Source organism: Nothobranchius furzeri, chromosome 12 (assembly GCF_043380555.1).
Source record: "Nothobranchius furzeri strain GRZ-AD chromosome 12, NfurGRZ-RIMD1, whole genome shotgun sequence".
Lineage (NCBI taxonomy): Eukaryota > Metazoa > Chordata > Actinopteri > Cyprinodontiformes > Nothobranchiidae > Nothobranchius > Nothobranchius furzeri.
Window position 1 is genome coordinate 19943344 of NC_091752.1, and position 25974 is coordinate 19969317.

The window sequence follows — 25974 nt, forward strand, 5'->3', positions numbered from 1 at the left end:
CCAGCGTGGAAATTTCAAATGCCCAGCTGCACCACCCGCCTTTCGGAGCCGGCCTCCCGCTGAGGTGGAGCCGAAGCGGGACCGGAAATCTGACAACCAACGGTTCCGAAAGAACCAGCAGACGTTATCCTGGCCTTCTCAGTCACAAGAACGTCACTGAAAGCAACCAAGAAAATGACTCTTTGGGGGGAATGTGTGTGTTAATGACTGTATTGTTAACTCAGTGGCTGATGTTGGTTTTGAAATAAAACCCAAACAACATTACATTGAGAGCAAAATCCTAGTCCTCTGCAGAATCTTCTGCCGAATCCTCACACATGTTCCCCACACTAAGCACTGCGAAACACCTGCATGTTCACGCAGTCAATCACATGACACGCCCACAGCTGGCTGTAAAGGTGCGTTCCATTTGCGCGCCGGCCCTAGCTTCCAGCCTGGCCCAACACACCTCGCTCCCCCCACAACGTAGGGTGGGACGGGTTGTCATGACGCTATCGCGACCATGTGCAGCGTTACAGTGTGCGGCTCCATCCGCTGGCACTTAATCGTCCCCGTGCACGGGTCCGGCTCCCAATCATCCTTTATCTTTGGACACTATGCTCCGCGGTGTGAATCAGCTTTTCCAGCTGTTTCACACTCGCTCGAAAGGGCAGCCCTCCATGGGTCGCTCCCAGTTCTCCTCTGGTGCGAGCAACGGCGGTAAGGGCACGAACCCAGTCCTCAGATATAGTTCACGTGACCTCAAACACGCGTCCGCTGTCGGAACGCTCACAAGAATGACGCCACCTTTGTCACATGAGCAAATGGATATTGGACACCATTCATTACGGTCACGCACTCCATTTTCAGTCCTCTGCTCCTCCCTTCAACGGGGTCGTGGAGACGGAATTCACATCACAGGAACAATCTCAGGCCCTAGAGTGGGAGCTACGGGAACTTCTGTCCAAAGAAGCCATTTCCCAATTTCCTCGTGGGCAAGAAAACTGTGGCTTCTACTCCCGCTTCTTCATAGTACCGAAAAAGTCGGGAGGGATGAGACCAATACTCAACCTTTCCCTGTTCAACTGCTCCATAGCAGTGATGCATTTCCGCATGTTAACAATGAGGCAAGTCCTAGAATATATGCACTCCGGGGACTGGTTCACGCCAATAGACCTGAAAGATGCATACTTCCACATCCCAGTAATTCCCAAACACCGGAAGTTCCTGCGCTTTTCATTCAAGGGAGTTCAATACCAGTTCAGTCATCTCCCTTTCGGCTACTCGCTAGCCCCACGCACCTTCTCCAAATGTCTGGAGACAGCTCTCCAGCCATTACACACAGCGGGAATGAGGATTCTATTTTACCTGGACGATCTGCTCCTATTCGCCCGGTCCAAGGACAAGGTGTCAGGGCAAACCAAGAAGTTAATAGAGCACCTGTCAACCCTGGGGTTTTCCATAAACTGGGAAAAAAGCTCCATCTTTCCATCCCAGTCGATTGTGTTTCTCGCTGTGGAGCTGAGTGCCTCCCTAATGAGAGCGCGTCTATCTCAGGCGAGAGCAGCAGATCTCACCACTGCGATCTCCCGCGTGCAACCCTGCAAAATCGTGAGAGCCCTATTAGTTTTGAAACTTCTGGGCATGATGGCTGCAGCCCACGCTGTGGTGCCGTTAGGATTACTACACACGAGATGCCTGCAGTGTTGGTTTATCCACCTCCGGGTGCACCCGATACGTCAGAAGAGACATATGTTGAGGATTCCCCCCTTCAGTGGGAGGGGATCTCTCACACTGGGGGAATCCCTGCATCCTCTCACACGGGGTTCCCATCGGACGTCCTACATCACACGTCTCTGTATTTACGGATGCGTCACTGTCAGGATGGGGAGGCACGTGCTTATCCCATAGGGTGGCAGATTGCTGGCCCTCCCACATGCACGAGCACATAAATGTGTTGGAGCTTATGACAGTGAGGAATGTGATCAGATACTTTGCTGCCCTTCTCGAAGGCCATCATGTTGAAGTTCACACAGACAACCAGATAGCGGCAGCCTACATAAATCACCAAGGGGGAGTTCGATCCCTCCCACTAATGCATGTAGCCACAGATTTACTGTGTTGGGCACATGTCCACCTGCTGTCCATCAAAGCCGCCTACATTCCGGGCATCCTGAATGTGGCAGCAGACATCCTGTCAAGAGTGGGTCCCCGCGACTCCGACTGGCGTCTGCATCCCACTCTGATATCACAGATCTAGATCAGGTTCGGGTAACCATCTGTGGATCTGTTTGCGGCTCGCGAAAACGCAGTGTCGCCTGTGGTTTTCCCTGAGACCATGGTACCACCCCCCACTCAGAGCGGACGCCTTCTCACACCAGCCCTGACCTCAGACACTCCTGTACAGGTGCTGGCCAGTAAATTAGAATATCATCAAAAGGTTGAAAATATTTCAGTAATTCTATTCAAAACGTGAAACTTGTACATTATATTCATGCAATGCACACAGACCAATGTATTTCCGATGTTTATTACGTTTAATTTTGATATTTGTAGGTGACAACCAATGAAAACATCAAATCTGGTATCTCAGAAAATTAGAATATTCTAAAGGCCAATGAAAAAATGTTTGTTTCTCTAATGTTGGCCAACTGAAAAGAATGAACATGAAAAGAATGTGCATGTATAGCACTCAATACTTAGTCGGGGCTCCTTTTGCCTCAATAACTGCAGTAATGCGGCGTGGCATGGACTCGATCAGTCTGTGGCACTGCTCAGGTGTTATGAGAGCCCAGGTTGCTCTGATAGTCGTCTTCAGCTCCTCTGCATTGTTGGGTCTAGCGTATTGCATCCTCCGCTTCACAATACCCCATAGATTTTCTATGGGGTTAAGGTCAGGCGAGTTTGCTGGCCAATCAAGGACAGGGATACCATGGTCCTTGAACCAGGTGCTGGTGGTTTTGGCACTGTGTGCAGGTGCCAAGTCCTGTTGAAAGGTGAAGTCTGCATCCCCATAAAGTTGGTCAGCAGCAGGAAGCATGAAGTGCTCTAAAACTTCCTGGTAGACGGCTGCATTGACCCTGGACCTCAGGAAACAGAGTGGGCCAACACCGGCAGATGACATGGCACCCCACACCATCACTGACGGTGGAAACTTTACACTGGACCTCATGCAACGTGGATTCTGTGCTTCTCCGCTCTTCCTCCAGACTCTGGGTCCTTGATTTCCAAAGGAAATGCAGAACTTGCTTTCATCAGAAAACATAACTTTGGACCACTCAGCATCAGTCCAGTCCTTTTTGTCCTTGGCCCAGGCGAGACGCTTCTTGCGCTGTTTCTTGTTCAAGAGTGGCTTGACACACGGAATGCGACACCTGAATCCCATGTCTTTCATGAGTCTCCTCGTGGTGGTTCTTGAAGCGCTGACTCCAGCTGCAGTCCACTCTTTGTGGATCTCCCCCACATTTTTGAATGGGTTTGTCGTCACAATTCTCTGCAGGGTGCGGTTATCCCTAGAGCTTGTACACTTTTTTCTACCACATTTTTTCCGTCCCTTCGCCTGTCTGTTAATGTGCTTGGACACAGAGCTCTGCGAACAGCCAGCTTCTTTAGCAATCACCTTTTGTGTCTTGCCCTCCTTGTGCAAGGTGTCAATGATTGTCTTTTGGACAGCTGTTAAGTCAGAAGTCTTCCCCATGATTGTGGTGCCTTCAAAACAAGACTGAGGGACCTTTTAAAGGCCTTTGCAGGTGTTTTGAGTAAATCAGCTGATTAGAGTGGCAGCAGGTGTCTTCTATATTCAGCCTTTTCAGAATATTCTAATTTTTTGAGATACCAAATTTGGAGTTTTCATTAGTTGTCACTTATGAATATCAAATTTAAATGTAATGAACATTGGAAATACATTGGTCTGTGTGCATTGCATGAATATAATGTACAAGTTTCACGTTTTGAATGGAATTACTGAAATATTTTCAACCTTTTGATGATATTCTAATTTACTGGCCAGCACCTGTATACGTTCCCGCCAGTCCCACTGATTCCCCGACTCCTGGACCGAGTTCGGTTGTAACAGCTCTCGGTGATTCTGGTAGCGCCAGACCTACAAGTGCTTGTATCCAGCTCCCCGTGGATGCTCCCCTGGAGGGAGGACGGCCTCCTCCAGGCGGGAGGAATAATCAAACATCTTCCAGAAATAGGCCAACGGCTGTTGGTCTGGCCGCTGAGCGGTCACGCTTAGAAGCTTCCGGGCTGCCGCGTGATGTGGTCAACTAGGGCTGGGGTAAACGATTATTTTTAAAACGATTATTCTGACGATTATTTTATCGAATAGTCGACTATTCTAATGGCTAGACAATTAATCTAGTGTTTATTTTTCTATTGCACAGTTAATAAAAACCAAAAAATCTCTAATAAATTCCTCAAATAAATGATAAATTGTTACTGTAAGAGAATAAACACTACAGGCCTTCCATTTTGTATAACACTGCTTTTATTGTGTTGCGGTTGGTTATGTTCTGGTGACGTGTAGAACTTGGGAGAGCAGGCTGCTGCCTGAGAGGTGGTTGGAGACGGAGTGTCTCCATGCTGCTTTGTTTTTGTCACTTATGTGAGTGAGACGAGTGGTGTTACGACCCTTCCTGGGGAGTTTGGCTCGTGTGCAAACAGGAAGGGACAATAATATGGGATTTAAAAGTTAAAATGATAATCAGGTTTATTTGCAACTACAAAACCACATAAATCTTTCCATCCACAGGTTGGGAATAACAAAAATAATTCTGCCTGTGGGGAATTAAAACCAAAGTACAAATAAGTAGGGATGTCCCACTTTGCAAAGATTACAGGGTTCTGGACCAAAATAAGGAGGTCCAAACTCTAAACTGGGCGGTTAAACCAAACTCAATGTGATATTTTAAACTAAACCGAAAACCCATGACACTCTAAATGTAATAAAAGGGAGATCTACACCACAAAAAAAGATGAACTCTAAACCAAAACGTAACAGCTTATCCAAACGCAAGAAACTGTTAGCGAAAATGCTAACAGTAGCTTTACCAACGTTAAGTTCACGTTACCAAGTTTAAATAAACCAAAAATACCCAGCAGCAAACAGACCAGCATGGAGGAGACACTGCTACCACAAAAACAGCTCTCCTAATGTCTGAAAGAAGCTCCTTTATGAAGGGACAAATGCTGCCGGTGATTTTCTACATCTCCGATAGAAACGAAGCAGCTGCATCTGACCCCGGAAGCTGTTGTCCGTTGCCGGGAGACGAAAGCGGGCAAAACAGGAAAGGAATCTAGTAGCGGACTGACTTTGTTCCGGGTCTTCGGTATTTGATGGAGATGTTAGTGAAGGCGGAGAAGAGGGCGAACTAGAGGAAAAACAGGCAGATTCCTCCTCTATTTACAAACTCCTGGGGATGCAACAAGTGGGCGCGGTGCGTCGACTACCGGATCTGACGTCGACGAATTTTTAAAATCGAGTTGTTGACGTCATCGAGGCTTCGCTACAGCCCTATGGTCAACACGATTCAGAGTGCGCGTGTGCCCTCTACCATTGCATCTTATGCTGCTAAATGGGAGGCTTTCCAAAAATGGTGCACAGAGCGGAATGTTCAAGCGATCTCCTGCCAGCTGGCGGATGTCCTATCGTTTCTGCAGATACTGATGGACAGAGGCCTCGCATTCAGCACTATTAAAAAATATGCTGCAGCTATCTCATCCTGTCACCAAGGTTTTGGGGATAGGTCTGTTTTCAATCATCCTGTCACAAAACATTTTCTAAAAGGTGTCAGAAGGAACAGACCTGTGTCCCGCCCACTATTTCCCCAGTGAGACCTAATGGTGGTTCTGCACGGCTTATCTGAAGCCCCATTTGAGCCCTTGGACCAGGTCTCACTCAAGTTCCTGTCACTCAAAACTGCTTTACTGCTGGCACTGGCATCAGTCAAGAGAGTGAGCGACCTAACCGCCCTCTCAGTGGCTCCCGCATGCCTCAGGATCTGGGAAGATGGCGGGTCTGCTGTTATGCACAAAAACATTAATTCTTCCTTCAAATCCAGGTCAATTTCATTGGCTGGACTTTTTCCTCCTCCCCATAATCCTGATGAGGACGCACCTTATCTGCCCAGTGCGCGTGCTCGTACGATACGTGTCACGCACTTCAGGTATTCGTCACTCACAGAGCCTGTTTGTACACTACAGAGACTCTTCCCTTGGGCAAGCGCTGTCGACCCAGCGTCTTTCACACTGGCTATGTGATGCTATTTCGCTCGCTTACACATAATCAGGGCGGGATCCTCCTGAGACACTCAGGGCTCACTCAGCCAGAGGTATTTCCTCTTCTATGGCACTCCACAGTGGTGTGTCAATGGAAGACATTTGTCTATCTGCTTCATGGGCTTCCCCATGCTCCTTTACTCATTATTAATTATGAGATGTTTCTTCAGGATCCATCACTCATTCAGTGCTTGGACCCCAACAGGCTGAGTGAAAACATTACGGCCTCACATCAGCCCTACTACAATAATACATATCCAGATGGATATGTTCACAATCACTACCTGTGTTCCCCTTATAACGGGTCCCATTCAATCCATTGCCCTCTTGTTACCCCAGGCTCCTTATTATCTTATCACCCCTCATAAATGAGCCGGTGATTACATCAATGGATCATTAAATTCATCATCTTGTGGATGATCATTTTAGTGGGAACCCCACTCTTCTTTCTGGCTGCCTCGGCCTTCTAAGTCCTTAGGCTTAGGTTGAGCGACCCTCTCCAAGAAGAGAAATGTTGGATGTGCTCATTTGGTTTAAACTAACCAGTGTGGCGTAAACTCGTCCAGCTGCGCATTATTCCAATAGCAGCTAGCTTAAGGGCTAAGATTAGACGAAATAGAATATTGGTTACGTATTGTAACCCCAGATTCTATGAGTCTAGTCACAGCCCTTAAGCCAATGGCCCCACTGGTTCTGATAGGACCAAGAGCCATTGGAGGCGAACAGTGAAGTCGCTCCACTTATATACCCACAGGGGTGCCCACCATTGGTGTGCGTACATTTTAGCTCTTCATGATTGGCTGATGCTGAGATCACCCTTCCAATAGCAGCTAGCTTAAGGGCTGCGACTAGACTCATAGAATCTGGGGTTACAATACGTAACCAACGTTCTACATGTCACCAGAACATAACCAACCGCAACGCAATAAAAGCAGTGTTATACTAAATTGAAGGCCTGTAGTGTTTAGTCTCTTACAGTAAGAATTTATCACTTTTTTGAGGAATTTATTTGAGATTTTTTGGTTTTTATTAATTGTGCAATAGAAAAATTATTGTTAGATTATTCGTCTAAATGGTCATTAGAATAGTCGACTATTGGATAAAATAATCGTCAGATTAATCGTTTTAAAAATAATCGTTTACCCCAGCCCTAAAGGACACATGTAACGCCATTATCCGTCCTTTTGAGGGCTCTCCGACAGGCTCGCAAGGATGGACTGAGTCGAACTCTCTTTACTAAACATCCGTCTGTCGAGATGTTTTATTCCCCTATGACTGGAGGAGTGAAAAGATACACAGCAAGCATTTTATTTGTGGACGGAAGTGACAGGAACATGGGTTTAGAGATGGTGAGTGCATGAAGAGATGAAGGAGAATGAGGGGCATATTTGTCCGTGTTAAAAAGTCTCTTAAATACAAAAAAACCCACAATATAAACACACTAACTTGGACCATATACATGACAGGATACCACAGAACAGCGCTACGCCCTCTGATGTCCTGGCGGGGAACTGCTTTGCAACATTCTCCAGGAGACGGAGAAGTCCAAGAGCAAAACATCTCTGTCCATACGTGCGTGTCCCTCCCTCCCGTGTGGAGCTGACGGAGAAGTATAAATTGGCTTTAGGGTCATTGTCATGTTGGAAGGTAAACCTTTAGCCCAGTCTGAGGTCCTGAGCACTCTGGAGAAGGTTTATCACCATCACCATCATCAGCATCTTCATTTTTATAGCACTTTCCATCTGCCAGTAGGCGACTGTAAGTCGGGTAAAGCGCTGTAAATGCATAGAAAATTTAAAACATCACTGACCCATTCATTGGCCAAAAATAAAACAATATTATAAAAACAAACTAAAGCAGGTGATAACAGCAAAAAATGTTTGTAAAAAAAAATTAAAACAAGATAAAATAAGTTAAAAACAACTGGACACAAATTAGCTAAATTATCTAAAAACATGGCTAACTCACGTGCTGAAGGAACACCACTGTATAAAAGTGAGTCTTCACCCAACTCTTAAAAACCAGCAGTGAGGGTCATCCCACAGCTTTGAGGCCAAAACTGAGAAAGCCCTACCTCCTCTAGTCGAGCATTTTACTCGTAGAAGGACGAGTATGTCCTCCTGTGCTGACCCAAGTGCACGTGATGGGTTGTATCAGGTGAGTAAGTCAGACAGATAGCTTGAAGCATAGCCTTAAGAGACTTAAAACAAAACCAAGTACCTTAAACCTGACTTTGAAAGATACTGGAAGCCAGTGCAGATTGGACAAAACCAGTGTGATGTGTTCCTGCTTCCTGGTGCCAGTCAGGAATCTAGCAGCAGCATTTTGTGCGAGCTGGAGTCGAGCAAAGGGAGTTGCAATAGTCAAGACGAGAAGTAATAAAAGAATGCGGTCTCCACGTGAGCTTGCGACACTAGCGGCTTGATCCAGGATAGGCGGCGAAGATGGAAAAAGCAAGAGCAAGCCACTCCATTGATATGGGCCTCTTGCTTTAGTGAGTGACACATCCAACTTTACACCCAGATCAGTGACTAGTTACTTCTTAAAGGGGACCAGCAAAGAGATGTCATCCTCCTGCTCAGAAGGACTTGGGCTAAAAGCATTGACCTCTGTTTTACCCTCATTAAAACTTAAGATGCTGGAGGCCATCCGTGCTCTAACTTCATTTAGGTTATCCCTGTACTTGACCACATTAATTTATCACTTGATTGCAACCAGTTATCCTGTCCCTGCAGCTGTAAAACACAACCACAGCATGATGCTGCCACCACCATGCTTCACTGTGGGGAATGTATTAGACAAGTGATAAGCAGTGCTTGGTTTTCTCCACACATACCACTTAAGGCCAAAAACTTCTATCTCGGTCTCATCAGACCAGAGAATCTTATTTCTCACCATCTCCGGGTCCTTCAGGTGTCTTTTAGCAAACTCCATGCGGGCTTTCATGTGTCTTGCACTGAGGAGAGGCTTCCGACGGGCCACTCTGCCATAAAGCCCTGACTGGTGGAAGGCTGGAGTGATGGTTGACTTTCTACAACTTCCTTCCATCTCCAGTTTGGTCGGGCGGCCTGTTCTAGGAAGGGTTCTTGTCTGTTATCCATTTGAGGATAACGGAGGCCACTGTGCTCTTTGGAGCCTTAAGTGCAGCAGAGATTATTTTTGTTACTTTGACTAGATCTGTGCCTTTCCACAATTCTGTCTCTGAGCTCTTCAGGCAGTTCCTTTGACCTCATGATTCTCATTTGTTCTGACATGCATTGTGAGCTGTAAGGTCTTATATATACAGGTGTGTGGCTTTCCTAATCAAGTCCAATCAGTTTAATCAAACACAGCTGGACTCCAATGAAGGTCTAGCCAGGACCATCTCAAGGATGATCAGAAGGAATGGAAAGCACCTGAGTTGAATATGAGTGTTGCAGCAAAGGGTCTGACCATGTGATATTTCAGTTTGTCTTTTTTTTTAACCTGCATCAAATTCTGCTGTGTGTACATTAATGAGTAAACAATGATTTTAATTGATTTTAGCAAATGGCTGCAATAAAACAAAGAGTGAACCGACGCAGGTCTGCATATTTTTTGTACCCACTGTGCATTCTAATTGCAAACGCTTTCTGTTAAGCCATGAGTACACACAGGCAGCCTATTTGTCAAGCTGCAGGAGGTCAGATCAGGTCTGCAGGAGAGTTAAATTGACTCTGTGAGAGATGATTTACAGACACATTCAACTTCTGTAAAGCCACACTACAACTCATCAAAAGAATGGTGAAAGTTAAAGCAGTGGACGCTAAGATATATTAACACAAGGTCCAACCATGCTTTCTGGGCCTGCATGTCTGCGTGTTGGAAATTTTGCCACCTGCTTCGGGAGATTCCCAAGCTGACTCCCCTGAAAGATATAGACCATGGTTCAGACTGTCAGGGAAGCATGTGGCAGGGAAACAAAACAAAAAATGTGTGCTTTAAACAAAAGTAGGCTTAGAATTAGTTTAGGAATATTGATGAAGTCTGCAGATAAAATCTGCTGCCATTTATTTTGCTTTGCAGCAAATATAAGGTTCAATATATGTGTGTTTACCATAAATTCATGCTGCAAAAATGGAACAGCATTTGAATGTGCTGTCCTTGTTTAAAGTCTGTATTAATACACAAAATCTAAAAGCATAACAATTATCTTTCAAGTCCCTTATGTTAGGTAAATCATTAAAACAGCAGCTCCTTAAATAGCTCTTTCATCTTCCTCGGCTGAAACTCAGCATCTTTTAATTAAGCCTCTGCTCGGGTTACTCTAGAGACTCAACCTTGATCCAAGATGACTCCAACCTCATCCCACTGATCATCAACTCCACCAGCATCTGACTTGAGAACTCTAGTACAGCACACACAAACAAATCCTTCTGCAGTAGAGCAATAGAACACTCAGGTGCTGCTCTTAAAAAATGAACGTTTTCTTTCATACACTGCCCAGCTAAAAAAGTTGCCACCTGGATTTAACTAAGCAAATACCTATGAGCCTTCAATTGGATAATTCCTGCAACCATGTCCAAAGGCACATCTGGTGGTCGTGGAAAAGATGTTAGTCTGCATGAGAAGGGTCAGATTATTGACATGCATCAAGCAGAGAAATCATCTAAGGAGTTTGCAGAAACGACTAAAACTGGGTTAAGAACTGTCCAACACATTATTAAAAACTGGTCTGATGAGTCCAGATGGACCCTGTTCCAGAGTGATGGGTAAGAAGAGAGGGCAGAGAAAGTGATGCACCTATCATGCCTAGTGCCTACTGCACAAGCCTGTGGGGCAGTGCTATGATCTGGAGTTGCTGCAGTTGGTCAGGTCTTGGTTCAGCATCAGGATGTGCTCCAAGAATGTCGTCAGCTGACTACCTGGGTATAATGAATGACCCGGTTATTCCATCAATGGATTTTTTTCCCCTGATGGCACGGGCATATTCCAAGATGACAATGCCAGGATTCATCAGACTCAAATAGAGGAAGAGTGGTTCAGGGAGTATGAGACATCATTTTCACACATGGATTGACCACCACAGAGTCCAGACTTTAACCCCATTGAGAATCTTTAGGATGGGCTGGAGAAGGCTTTGTGCAGCAGTCAGACTCTACCATCATCAGTGCAAGATCTTGGTGAAACATTAATGCAACACTGGATGGAAATAAATCTCGCGACATTGCAGAAACTTATCAAAACAACGCCACAGTGAATGTGTGCAGTAATCAAAGCCAAAGGCGGTCCAATGGATTATTAGTGTGTGCCCTTTTTCTTGGTGGTGACTTTTATTTTGGCCAGGATGTGTAAAATCTCATTGCAGTAGTGAGCAATAATGTCACCAATTGTATGTTTTGATAATACTGTGATCTAGTTATTAATCTAACCAAGTAGAATTGGCGCACAAACTAAAAACCTGTTTCCACTATTGGAACAGCGGCGTAATTTTGACGTACATTCACAGTATGTGTGTCTCTATTTCACCGGGCCATCTCAGGAACCATTCGAGTGCCTGAACATGGGTGTGTGGTTGGAAAAGGCCCGGTAGAGTTGCTGGGTGGTGCTCTTGTTTAACTCATGCTAATTGGTTGCAACTTCATAGGAAATGACATCAGCAGATGCCAAACTGCATCTGTGAAATTGGAAGAGTTGCTGGTGAAGCTGAATGGAAGGAAATGAAAATAAGCAATGTTGACACTGCTTTGAAATCGCCGTTTCTAAACTTCCAACAACAAAAAATGTGGCTGAAACCCCCCACAATGCTGTCATTTATGCTGCTTTGTGGCCACCTCAAAAACTGACGTTTCCCCGATCATTGAATGCTGCTTTTTACATCACACAACCACTCTCTTCATACCCTGAGTGGATTAAATTATGTTGACCGAGAAAAACTGTTATTTTTATTAGTGATGCACCGATATGAAATTTTTGGACCGATATCAGATATTAATATCACTGTTATGGCTGATAACCGATATTTGCAAATACCGATATACTGACATTAATGCTTCTACAATCAGCAGATTTTGTATAGAATGAAAATTATTAAAGCTGAATTTATTATGTACACACACCGCACACATTTATGGTTCTAAGATGATTACAATCACTGTCACATGACTAAACAAATACACATCACCCCCCTCATCCTCTGAAACAGATAAAAAAATGGAAACAAGATGGAAAAATATCGGTTGTTATATCGGGTTTATTTATTAGACTGAGTCTGATATGTCAAAAAATGACTAACATCTGCCGATACCGATATTGATGTTGATGTTCATCCTTAATTTTTATCAATCTCAGTGGGTGCCTTTTGGGGCTTTTTGTCTTAATGACGTCTTAAAAAAGCCCTGAAAGAGCCGATTTTGTATGGAAATGCAGCATCTGAGAGGACTGACTCCAGCGTATTTCTCCTATCACCTCCCCCCTACCAGAGATTTCCCAGATCTGCTTTAACGGAAACTCAGCGTTTATCAAACATCACACGAGAACAAAAGTGGCTGTTCTATTATAAAGTATGCGGCAGTCTAAGCCTTTGATTTCCTCCCGTTATCACCCAAACACCGCCCTAAAATACTCTGAATTTCCTTATTGTTAATCTCTTTTTCAGTCCTTGCCAAGTGGACTAAAGTTCAGCTGATTTGCTGCTGCAATACGATGGTTTTTGATGTCGGGCAGAGATGGGCACTGAAAGCCATCCCGGCCCGTAATTTAAGAAGGAATCAATGCAGAGTGGAGTATGTCTGGTTATAATGGACATCAGAGGGCCGTGCCTTGGCACGGATCACATAAGAACCAGGAGTACTGAGGAACTGCCAAGTGCTCCAAACATACATTAGTGGGCCAGTCAAAAGACTTAAATGTTTACTCATTACAACAATTCTGCAAGAATAACTTCTTTCCTGCAGAATAGCTGTTTTGAGCTCATTGCCTGTTCTGTGTGGAAACAACACGTGCCATTGTCACTCTTTGCGCAACTGTTTTTATCCATCTGGCTGCAGTTTTCCTCTCTTTCTCTCTGACGCTCTCTAAAGTGCAGGAAAAGGGGCTCCATACGTCACGAAATGTCACCTCGTCTGTCAGCAGGTTGATGTATGAGAACCAAAGTGGCCAGTGCTGACACAGCAGCCCACACACAGATCCACTCAGGCCCGATGGACGACACAAATATTAAGTCCAGAACTGAGGCTCGTTGCTTCGTGTCACACGAATAAATCCAGAGGAGACGACCTGCAGCTGCACAAAGGCCATGCTTAGTTTAAGACATTTGTTGCAGCTTGATCTTTAAAAATATATTTTTTAAACTAGAAAGAGTCCTGATTAAGCGGTGAACTTTTTTCTTTTATTGAAAACGTGATTTATGCCAGCGAGGGGAAACAACGCATGAATTATTGATTCGATGTAAAAGCTCATCAGCTGCAACTGGTGCGTCTTAGCTGCAGTTTCATCAGGAGCCTCTGAGGACACTCAGATGAGATTTTCGTTATGCGCCCGTCAGATGGAATCAGAGTTTTTAGCAGCGTGTCACACTGGGACAGCCACGGCGTAGAGGGGCTTGTATTTGATTGATTAGAGCTCCTGCACCACTTCAGCGTATGTTTCTCTTTTCTTTTTTTGTAATCGGTGAAGTGAAACCGCTTTGGAGGATGCATCTGCCAGATGATCCCCCACCCACCCTGCGGGATGCGTACCATGTAGCACCCCTCCTCACCCTGCGTCAGCTGACTGGCTTGGGTAAACTATCATCGTTAGAATAAAAGAAAGGCGTATGATGGGGTGTGGGGGTTATATTAGAACCATGGAGCATCTCTCCTGACTGTAGCTCCTCCGTGTCACCATGAGGTCAACCTCCCTCCTCTGTAATTAGTGGCAGATGTCCACTCCTTATCTTCCACGACTCGAGTTTCCTGTCTCATATTGGGGCCTGATGTTCCCAGGAACCACTGGGATACGGTCCAAGACAGCGGTAACCAAACTCCCACCACTCTCCGGTCAGAGCCAACCCTAGCCTCTTCCCTCTGTTGAATCCGTGCTGCTCTCATGAAGCATTTGTCAGATTTCTAACTTCAAAATTTAACGGAGCGAAGCCGCTAGTATGAGCCAGCTCAGTTTGACTCGCCCTCACCAGATCGAATCCTGAAGGTGTTTCGTGCCTTTGTGTCACCAGCATCTTTGTCAGCTGTTCATTATCCTGCTGAGAATTGGTTCTGGAGGATTGTGTCCATCTGCTAAATGGGATTTCTTGGAAACGAGAGACACATTATGGATAGACAGAAGGAAAACAAGGTTTGTCTTGCAGTGGATCAGCAAGAAAGTAAAATCGAGCTGTCAGCACAAGTTGTACAGTGTGTGTGTGTGTGTGTGTGTGTGTGTGTGTGTGTGTTTGTGTGTTAGGCCAGCTGAATATTTAATGAAACCCTTTCACTCGTCTCCTTCTGCTTCCTTCAGATATGAAATAATAAAAAAAGCATGGTTCAAGTAAACCTTTGATATTTGTTCACTTTATTAACATTATTAATCGGCTTATCAGCGTGACCTGCTCGATGTTTGGGGTCTCAGTCCCTCCCCAACCCACACAGGACCCAGACTGTGGTAGACAGAAGTAGGTCAAAGTTTAGTGAAGCGTCCTGTCTGAACAGGAGGGCTGTGGAGGTGGAGGGGGGTGTTTGAAGGTTGTAGTTAGTGCCAGAAACTGTCTTTAGGCTCACTTTTAGATCAAAACACAAGAGATTGCTTTAAAACATATAAATATTAGCCTCAGTTTAAGGGTTTGTTGAGGATCCTTAAAAAACATCTACAAACAGAATGAATGTTTCAGCAATTATTCATTATTTGAGTTCATCAGGATTGTTTTGTGCTTTGAAAAAGATTCTAATATTAACAAGATGAATAACAGAAATTTTAGAATCTTTTTTATTTTATTAAATATATTTTCACAGCATTGGAAGTTGGAATAAACTTTCAGCTACAGGGGGCAGCACTGCTCCTACTTTCAAAGTTACTCTCTAACTGGTTCAAAGTTTATTCCATGCCTTTATTTCTCTTCCTGAAGAGGATTTCCTGCAGCGCTTTCCTTGTCAGTGGAAGTTTAAAAGTGTTGTTCACTTGTTTAATCAATACAATTGCAGTGGTCTCTAGTGGGAATGAATGCCTTGTAAGTTGTACTCTTAGTACAAAAAGCCCTGGTGCATCTGTTTCAGGATCTAGAAGATTGCCAGATCCGGTCTGAGCTTCAGACGGCAAACTTTGAAGCATGAGCTCCTGATTTTTGGACATCTTTCCTCTGATTGGGTAACCGCAACACGACTCTACTACATGTTTGGTTTGCAATGTTGATGTTTTATCTCCACAAATAACTCAAGCCTGAAAGAGTTCTGCCGTGTTGTGGAGTTGCTAATGCTAACAGTTAGCTTATACCAGCCGAGATGCTCTCTGTTTCCTGGACGCTAAACTGTCCAGCCAGGATGGATGAGTCCATCAATGCTAATTTCTAGGGATGCTCCGATCTGATCACGTGATCGGAAATCGGGCCCAATCAAGTGATTTTGAAAGGATTGGAATCAGAATGCTGAAGGCTCCGCCCGCCTGCTCCATCGCGTGAACACACATAGCTCAATACAGCTGCATGTTGAAGGAGTAAACAACTCAAAATAATAGCAATGCTGCTACTTTTAAGTATATTCACAATATAAACAATGTAGGGCCGTGAAAATTTGTGTGTTAGCATTATTTTTGTTATTTTAGTGTGTTAAAAGTAAATGATGCAATTAATTTGACCATCTCTCCAACCCAGAGCCACTGTCGGTACAAGATCTGCTCGGGTGCAAAATTGGCTCAGGGTCCGTCGACTGCCGATGACGTCTAAGTAGTTGATTGGCTGAACATGAACCTTATGGAATTACGTAATCACGTTACGTTGGTCCAGGCAAATCTTTCTGTTGGAAAGATGGACAACTTTTACAAAGAAATCCATCATTACCTCTTTGAAAATACACTTTTAGCATAGAGCTGCATGTATATTAGGGCTGAACGATTACTGCATGTGCAATTAAATTGCGATGTGACAAAAGGAGATTTTCTAATCGCAAAGGCTGCAATTTGGCAGCGAGTGGTTAGCGCAATGCTAATGGGCTAATATACGTGGAAAAACCCATAGGAATGCTAATGCTAATATCACCGATTACATTCTTACAAATTATGAATTAGAAACGTGCCAAATGATTACATTTTGAGTCTAATAGAAAGTAAAACTACCATCAGTACAGACAGGTATTTTAGTAAAGCCAGAAAACTTTTAACTCCAGAGTTTTGGCTAGCAGCTTTTAGCGTAACTGAACTACGCATGGACAAGACGTCAAAAACTCTAAACACAAAATACTTCAATAAACGGGACACACTTCTTTCCTGCAAATTCAATTTCACAGGTGTTGTTAATACTTATGATCCTTCAAGGGATGTGCTCAAAGAGGAGTTCAACATTATGAATAAAATATAGTGTTTTATTTTACAAATACCATTATAAACACAAACTTACGTCTTAAGAAACATTATTTTAATAACAAAACTGCTAAATTCTTTCCAACAGTATAGATGTGTAGTGTATTTTGTCCGAGTGGGTTTGCCGTACTTTGACGTCATCGGCAGTCGAAGGACCCCGAGCCGATTTTGCACCCGAGCAGATCCTGTACCGACACCACCACTCTCCAAAATGTCTCTATATTTCCCCCTCGACAATATTGCTAAGCCATCATTTACTGAGCCAGATGAAAGATCAAGTTTCTACCCATATTATGGACTCTCAGCATCGAGGATTCTTTTGAGCGGAGAAGATTAACAGAGGCGGAGCGCTCATGAGCTCCATCGGCATCTGCGTCTTGCGCACTGCCACAGTAACATTCTCAAAGCGGCGCCACCAAAATATATATCACCTGTGCTCTACGGCCACGGCAAGGAAGCATTTTTTCTGGAGAACTATCCCACATCTCCCTGTGGCAGATGCAGGATCAGAGACAGACAGGACAGGATAATAATAACAAATGTAGGTAGATTTATTCCACTACATGTTTTAACATAAAATAAATATTATTTATAAGCTCATAATATTCATGTGTTCCATACAATTCAATTCAATTAAAAAATGCTTTATAAATCCCACAGGGAAATTGATTAATTAATCAATTAATTAATTTATTAATTGATTGATTTAGATCCCCTTTAAAACTCCATCCCACCCAGGGCCGTATCATAGCATTTGGGGGCCATGCCAGCGAGGTGTCCCTTATTTATTTTTGGGGGAGTTGGTGATCCTAGTTCAACTGACGCTGTGGAAAATGACATTTACACTGAATAACATAAGCTAACTTTGCTAGATTTATTTTCTGTTCATTGTTTACACAATAGGCTTTTTCAAACAATGTTTTTGAACAGAAACTGGATTTGATTTTAGGTTTTCTCTGTTAATGACAGTAGTCAGTGATTTTACACACTTCAACAAGTTATGCACTTTCTAAATAAAAGGAACCTCTCTTGTATATTTTTGCATGTTTATTGCTTGCATTTTTCTGGAAAAAATAATAAATAATTGCGATAAATTTTTTTCAGATTTTTGATTAAATTGTTCATTTATTTTCGATTCCTGGCCTTAAAACAATGTTTTAATCGGACGATTTGGATGTGTTTTCTTCTTATTTTAAAGGGACTTTACGGAGTTTTGAATTTTTATGCTCGCGATTGCCCCCTCAGGCAAAAAGCGTAACGGCAGCTTCAATAGTAGGCTCGTGCACGAGGCGCGCATGCTGTACGTACACACACCTTAACGAAAATAATAGCTGAGACAGTCAGCTCTGTGTGTGTGTGTGTGTGTGTGTGTGTGTGTGTGTGTGTGTGTGTGTGTGTGTGTGTGTGTGTGTGTGTGTGTGTGTGTGGCCCAGAGGACAGGAGAACGTGCAGCTAATTAATTAAATAATTTGGTTCTGTACCTCTCTTCAGCACAGCCGACAAAGGTTTAAGATGGGTCAGTCCTCCAGCATGCTCTTGAAAAGTTGTTCCAAAATGTGAACCCACATCTTTTTTATCTGTGAATTCAATGCCGTTCGGCGAGTCTCAAATAAAAATTTGGGCATCTTATTGTAAAAAAATATGCCATTAATGTAAAAAAGAAACTCTAAATAAACTAGGTTCACACCCAAAATCGAACCCGGGTCTTCTGCACGAAAGTCCGACGTCTAACTAGGCGAGATAACGCGCCAGTGACGTCACTTGTATCTGTACCACTTAAGAACGGTTCGGAGGGCTATGCCTGAGCGTGAACGCACATGAAGCAGCCTGCTCGACCCGAGCATCTCTCTTTTTCTGCGATTTTACAGAAAAACAGGCAATCACAGTAAAAATGCCAGGTCTCATTCTACAGGACCAGGGCATTGCAGGAGAATATATGAAGAAGAAATTTATTATTTCTATTCATGTTTTGGCTGTCAAACTTCCATAATGCCCCTTTAATGCTTTCTTGATGTTTCCCTCCCTTTTTTTCTTATTTTAATGCTTTACTAAAAATGATTTATTTTTTCTTCATGTTTTAACGTTTCTATGAAAAGTATTGGATCGGGACTCGGTATCTGCAGACACTCAAAATCAACTGACTCAGAATCGGATAGGGAGCAGAAAATGTGATCGGAACATCCCTACTAATATCCAGCTCAATGTAGATCTGAGTGACTTTTCTGACCCGAGTGTTTCTTCTTTTATTTTCTATTGTTGGCTAATTCAGGAAATAGGAGCAGAAGACTAATTTCATGTTGAGCCTGAATGTAGAACTCGGTTAAGTTTCTTGTATCAAGATCATCTTTAAAATCATTTAAAGCACTTTTCTCCCAGTGTTACTTTGTTTTTTTTATGTTACTGTGGTCTTCATGAGCTTTTAGGAGGAACTCTGCTCCAGCAGTGTAAAATAACCTTTTCATTTTTACAGTTTCCTTGGGGAGTCAATTTTCCAGGCTTTTTGTTGTGCTTGTTCAGAGGTCTAACTCCTGGTTTCTGGAATAACCTAGAGCTGTTCAGTGTAGGACTCTAACTCAGGTGATACAGTGATAATCAGTGTGCACGACTAGAATATTTAAAGTATTTTCTTTAAAGGGATACTATGCAACCTATTAATTTTTTAAATAGATTATTTGAGCCAGTATGTGCTAAAATGACCCTTTACAGAGTTAATGAAATATAACTCAGGTATGGGGAGCTGTGGGATAGAGTGGAGCTGGAGTCTGCTTCCAGCACGTTTCGTGCATGTTTTAGATGGTGAACAAAGCTGATTTGTTTGATTAAGTGATTAGCCACTCCTCTAGAAGCTAATGAAAGCTGAGAAGACATTTCAGAAGTTAGATAAGGTGTTAAAAAGATTAGCTTATAGCAAGGGGATAAGTTTCATTTTCGGTATGACCACAGTGAATTTATAACGGACACTAGGGGGTGCTAAAAGCAAGCAAAACTGCCTATTAGGGGCTGCTGAGCCCTTCAGAAAATGTAATTTACCTCCAGACACATTATTATTATTATTATTATTATTATTATTAAAACAATAAGAAGCCCATTCTCTGCTTAATTTTTGCAATGTGATAAAACATTAATTTTAAGGCAAGGCAGCTTTATTAGTGTAGCACCTATAACAGTATAAAACATGTTTTAAGTCATTTTTTAAACAGACATAATAGTAAACATGACTTTGTTTCCCATGTCGGCCATCTCAGCCGATGTTACACAACGGTGCTTTAGAAAATCCGACTCTAATGTGACAGTGAAGTAGGAGGAAGAGGGTTTTTCTAGGATCAACTTTACAATTAAAGCATGAATTATATAAAAGTTGGTCTAAGGTGTCTTTGGCTGGTGCTCATGGCCCCCCTGCACCAGGAATTAGCGGTGCATAGAAATGAACGGTAGTGCGAGTCTGCTGTCAAAGATCAAACAGGAAGAGTAAGGTGGAGACAGAGCGGTTTGGAGGGCGAGCAGCAGCAGATGCAGGGATGAACAGATGAAATGAGGCCACTGTCATCCTGACTCATTTACTATGCAGGGTGGGGAGGGGATTAGCCCCACTTACATAACTCCATCTCCCCCCCCCCCCCCTCTAACTAGCCTAACCCCCCCCCCCCCACAACTCCACTCATGATCTTAAAAAAGAAAGATGATGCCCTATTTGTTATTCCAGCTTCATGGACTTGCATCTTTTCTGAAAACAGAAGGGTATAGTTGGATCACAAGAAAATGAGGTGATAAAGAGAGGTACAAACACCAGAAGATGGAATAATCAGACAACAAAAGCCTACTTTTTTATTTCCAGCTGTGGTTATAAAGCCCAGATGATGCAAAAGGAAAAGGAAGAAAGCAGATTGTTGGGGGTGGATGAGACGGTCTATTTATAGTTTATCCCCTGCTGTTGGGTTAGACCGCTTGGCCCATAGCAGTACAGCTCAGCATCTATGTCAGTCTTCATGTCAGTCTATATTAGCTCTGTACATACACACACACATAGAAAATAACCCGAGGATGTAAACATGGCTTCACTGACCTTTGCCACTGAGATATGAGTAAAAAGCAAAACACACACACCCAACACTGCCCCGTGTGTGTGTGTGTGTGTGTGTGTGTGTGTGTGTGTGTGTGTGCGTGTGTGTGTGTGTGTGTGTGTGTGTGTGTGTGTACTGGGAACTATTTATTTAGTAAACAACACAAATTGTCCTTAAGTTTCTCTTTAAAGTTTTTTTAGGAAGTACACCGGTTAAATAATTTTTTATATTTTGAATATACTTAAAGATTGCAGCGTTGCTCTTATTAGAAGTTGTTTACTCCCTCAGTGTGCAGTGGTGAGCCATGTTCACGTGACGGAGCAGGCAGGTGGAGCCTTCGGCAGGCAGGGTAACTTTTCTCTGCATAACACCTCACCAGCACCGGGAGCAAGGTCCAGCCAGACATGGGGCGTATTAAGCTCCGGTGCTGCAGGAGAATTAGAGACCCAGATGTTTTGCATTCTGTTGGCAATTTCTCTTTGTTCATTAGCGTAACTTTTTCTGTCGGCTGGCACCCCGTTTTCATCTGACTTCACTTTGAACTGTGACCGTTAAGAGGTAAACTGGTGACCAATGGAGACCGGTGATTTGCTTTGTTGATGCCCGAAGGAAAAAGCCGACATTGAGAGAAGCTTGTTTGAAGTAATGGCATCCCAAAGAGGTGGCCAGTAAAATTACTGGTCCCTCTAGGAAAAGTCGGTGTTAATAGATCATATTAATGTTCACTCAAACGATAAATTTATCATATTTATTCAAGACATAAATGTAAAACACAATAAAATTATACAATTAATGAGTAAAGAAATAATCAGAAAATAATTAAAAAAATTCTGCTTTTCACCATTAAAAAAGTTTTTTTTTCCATAGTTTTTGTGAACACAGCAACAGGTAAATGAAGCTACAAAAATGTATTTAAAAATAAATTTTGAAAAAACATTTTAAATCCATCCATCCATCCAGAAATTTATTTTTCTGAAATGTTTGTGTTTGTAAAATTTGAGTTAAGTGTTTTGGAAGCCTATTGGATTTTTTTTTTATTTATAAAAATGAATAAAGGAGCAATGCAATGCATCGCCACAGGCTAAACTCGCCCAGAGTTACCACAAGGACCAATTTGGTGTGCCAATCCAAAAATTTCTTTGGCCCCATCTGGCCACCCTTATCAAAATTTTCTGGAGGTGCCCCTGGTTTGAAGGCAGCAAATCATGGAGCTGTGTCCTTACCAGCATGTTGAATGCCCAGTTTGCACACATTGCAAGTGTCTGTAGCCTTTGCTGTCCGGTTTAAAATACCACCCAGCTGCAGATATTTTAGCTCTCCTGAGGAGACACGTTAGCTCTGTGTTAGCAGGCTTGCTAACAGCAGCACTTGGTGTCTGAGTCCTTGCCTGCAGTAAATTGTGTAAATGGTCTGTATTTGATATAGCGCCTTCTAGAGTCCTGGAACCTCCCAAGGCACTTTACAACACAATCAGTCATTCACCCATTCACACACACATTCACATGCTGGTGGGGATGAGCTACGGTGTAGCCACAGCTGCCCTGGGGCGCACTGACAGAGGCGAGGCTGCCGAGAACTGGCGTCACCGGTCCCTTCGACCACCACCAGCGGGCAAGGCGAGTTAAGTGTCTTGCCCAAGGACACAACAACGGCAACAGACTGAGCGGGGCTCAAACCTGCAACCTTCCGATTACGGTGTGTGTGACGTTACTGTGTTGTTTTCATATGAGAAACAAATAATATTATTGTAGAGGGACTTACTGAAATTAAAACTAAGCCATTTTTATTCAATTTGAAAATCTCTGTCTCATGATGAATTAAAAAAGTCATGTTTGTCGTCTTAAAAGGTTAAATCTGATTTATTTCTCCCAGTTCCGATAATTTCAAAAACACGTGATCGGACCAAAACATCCCTAATAGTGGACAGCTTTTTAGTCTGTGCATACCTGTGGTTATAAGCCGTTTACCGTTATCGAGGTAAAATCCTCATTATATCATGATATTGACTTTAGGCCCTTATCGCCCAGCCATAGTAGAGACTATTAGTGTTTGTAAGATCGAAACCGAAGCGTAGAGGGCATCGGGCGCTTGCAGTGTTGGCCCCAAGATTCAGAAAATTGTGGATTATTATTATTGTAACGTTGATGTTTTATCTCCACAATTAACACAAGCCTGAAGGAGTTCTGCCATGTTGTGGAGTTGCTAATGCTAACAGTTAGCTTCAACTAGCCAAGACCTGCTCTACTGTCCTGGACACTAAGTCAGTGACAGCATTCCCCATTGTGAGCCAATATGGGTGAGTCCATTAATGTTAATTGACAGCATGACGTAGATCTTTGTGGCTTTTCTGACCCAAACGTTTCCCTATTTATTCTGAATCAGCAGCTTACAAATAGGATTAGAAGACTACTTTCACTTTGAGCTTGCATGTGAAACTCTGAGTGACCAATCATAACATAGTTTAATGTTTTATTCGCTCGTACTGATACTACGTAGATTTTTTTAATGGGATTTGATCTGTTTGTGATAGTTTATATTGTGTTGTAATCTTTATTGTTGTCACTTATTTATCCTTACTGTAATATATATACATATATATATATATATATATATATATATATATATATATATATAATAAAAAAATTCTAATTGAAATTTTCTGTTTTACTCTGGATTTTATGTCAACTACATGATTCAGAGTACAGAACCTTTCATGTCAGAGGTTTAAGAATTGACAAACCCATTGAAATCTTTTCAGCAGACGATGGCAACAATTGTTTCTGTAATAGTTCTGTTCATCATTATCGTTGTCTCTGCAGATCCAAATCACATGCACTAATAAACTCCCACATCCTCCCAGATCCTGGATTTTGAGATGGGAGTTAAAAACAAGCCAAAAGTTTGATTGTCTTCTTTCGTTGACTGTGAAACAAGAAATTCAAACTTTGACTTCTGAATTTTGCAATTGACCTCAGTTCAGTTTTAAACTGTTTTCTGGCTATTCAGAAGTGTTTTGGGGTTCAAGCAGCTCCTTTTATTTGATGTAGTCTAAAATCTACAAGTTTGTTAAACTAATCCAGTTTATTTTCAGTTATTCTTCATTGCAAAAGTGTATAAAGGTCATTTCCTGGTTTATGTGATTAAATTAGGCTACATAGGGTCAGTCTGGTGTATCAGTCTGTGGATTATGCATGGAGCAAACTCTGGGTTGCACAGGACTTTGTTTCAAACTCAGCCTGCTCCAATTACACACCTGCTGTAGTATGGCAGAGGACACATTCATAAACACACAAAATGGAGGCATTCATAGTTTGCACATGTGAAGTCTTCTGGAGACAGAAGGTAGGACTGTTCATCGCATTTGTTCTTCAACAGAAACAGATAAATTACCGATTAGGATGTGCAGATGTCAGCAGCAGCGTTCACATGCCATGTGTTTGAGTCTCCCTCCCCCCTCAACAAAATGCTCAGTTCCCTGGAGAAGTCGCCCTTTTGCTTTTCTTCAGCAACAGTACCATTATGTCTTTCATTTCTGCTAAAACAAAGGCTTTTGTGCTCAGAAACGTGTTTGAAATTATGAATAAAAAGCCCAAGACAGGAAGGCTGAGAATAATAGGAGAAAAGACAAGGAATGGGAATGAAAAGAGATGATCCACATCCTCCAGACAGACAAATTGTTTCAGCAGAGGTGGTTGTCTGATTGAGTGTGAAACAGACAAAAGGCGAGACAAAGATTTTTGGCTCTGGCTGTGATTGAAAGCCCTGAAAAGAAAATTAAAATGTCCCTTCAGTTTATTTCTCTGTCTGTAATTCATTTCCTGCCTGAGCTCTTTCCTCTGTGGTCACTTTTGCTCCCTCACTGTTAGAACTCCCTTTAATCAACAGCTGCTGGTAAAAAGCAGACTCATCATTTTCTAAGGTTTGTAAAGGCTGATCAGAGCTGAGCTACAGCTGTTGCTGCTGCTTCGAGTTCAGAGATAGACCTGATCCATTGCTACTCGCAGAGCCCCATGCATCCAATAAGATCACCACCTCTCCCAAATAAAAGCATAAATGATACAGACGTGGACAAGTTAGTTGGTACCCTTCGGCAGTGATGGGAATAACGTCGTTCAAAATAATAGCATCCTCTTTTATCATAACGCCGTTTCCCTTACTGATAAGAACATGTGTGTGTTACTAATTCAGCAGCGTGGTGTGTTGAAGCTGCCATCAGCTGATTGGGAGCTAAAGAGGCGGATGTTTTCATCCGAGCGCATCACGGCCTGTGAAAAACGAGGAAGATGTGATGAGTAGTCTATGGCTGCAGACCCGCAGATTCGCTGCTGCAGGCGTGAGTCTGCAGCTGTGCCCTTCTTGGCGTGACAGTGGGACATCCTGAAGGTCAACTCACCTGTTCACCTCTCAGACGTCGTGATCTTCTACCTTCCTAGATCGTCCAGCAGTAACCTGTTTCTGATCATTTCTTCAGTCCCGCTGTAACACTGATGCATCAGTCTCAGACGTCATGGAGCTCAGGTGTTATCAGAACCACCTGTGTGTGTGTGTGTGTGTGTGTGTTTACCATCCAGCTTCAGCTTTTCTGGGTTTGGGTCTGACTCAAGTTAGTACATTTAAGTCCTCCATCAGATTTGTGCCTCTTCTAGTGTCATTTTAAAGGATATTTATTTATTTATTTATTTAACCGTTACTAGATCACCAGCAACAGAAATGCTACTAAAAACACACAATTATGTGAACGCTGGAAAAATTTGAATGTTGTGCAAAATTACATTTATTTCTGTAATTTAACTAGACTGAGAGACCATTTAAAGGCTCAGGAACCTTTACAGGTGTTTCTATTGCAATTATAAATTTTAGCTGATTGGGGTCTTGTTAAATATCACACAATGACATTTTAATCATCGAGATTAGTGTAATGTTCCTGTTTGTAGTTCCTCCTGTTAAGTGTCCATTTATTTCAATTATTCAGTTTTATATAAAACATTTGGACATACATGATTTTATTATGTTCCAGTCATTAGTCATTTATATTTCACTATTGTAGTCATTTTTAAGTAAATTAAGTAAGTTGAATTAAAAGGGGAACCCATTTTTCTTGCATTCTTTAATGAAAACAGTAACAAAATAGTTATTTTTCTTAGTAATT

The 25974-nt window shown here is 42.7% G+C and overlaps 1 protein-coding gene across 3 annotated transcripts in view; it reads left to right on the top strand.

The window, feature by feature from the left end:
* Positions 1-25974, top strand: part of lzts2a (leucine zipper, putative tumor suppressor 2a) — an 80469-nt gene that overhangs the window by 4476 nt on the left and 50019 nt on the right. Inside the window, exon 2 of one of the 3 annotated variants that reach the window (XM_054750121.2) lies at positions 15468-15558. The exons of the other annotated variants lie outside the window; for them this stretch is intronic. The gene's annotated coding sequence lies outside the window, so the exon portion shown is untranslated. The remainder of the gene's footprint in view (positions 1-15467; positions 15559-25974) is intronic. 3 annotated transcript variants of the gene reach the window in all.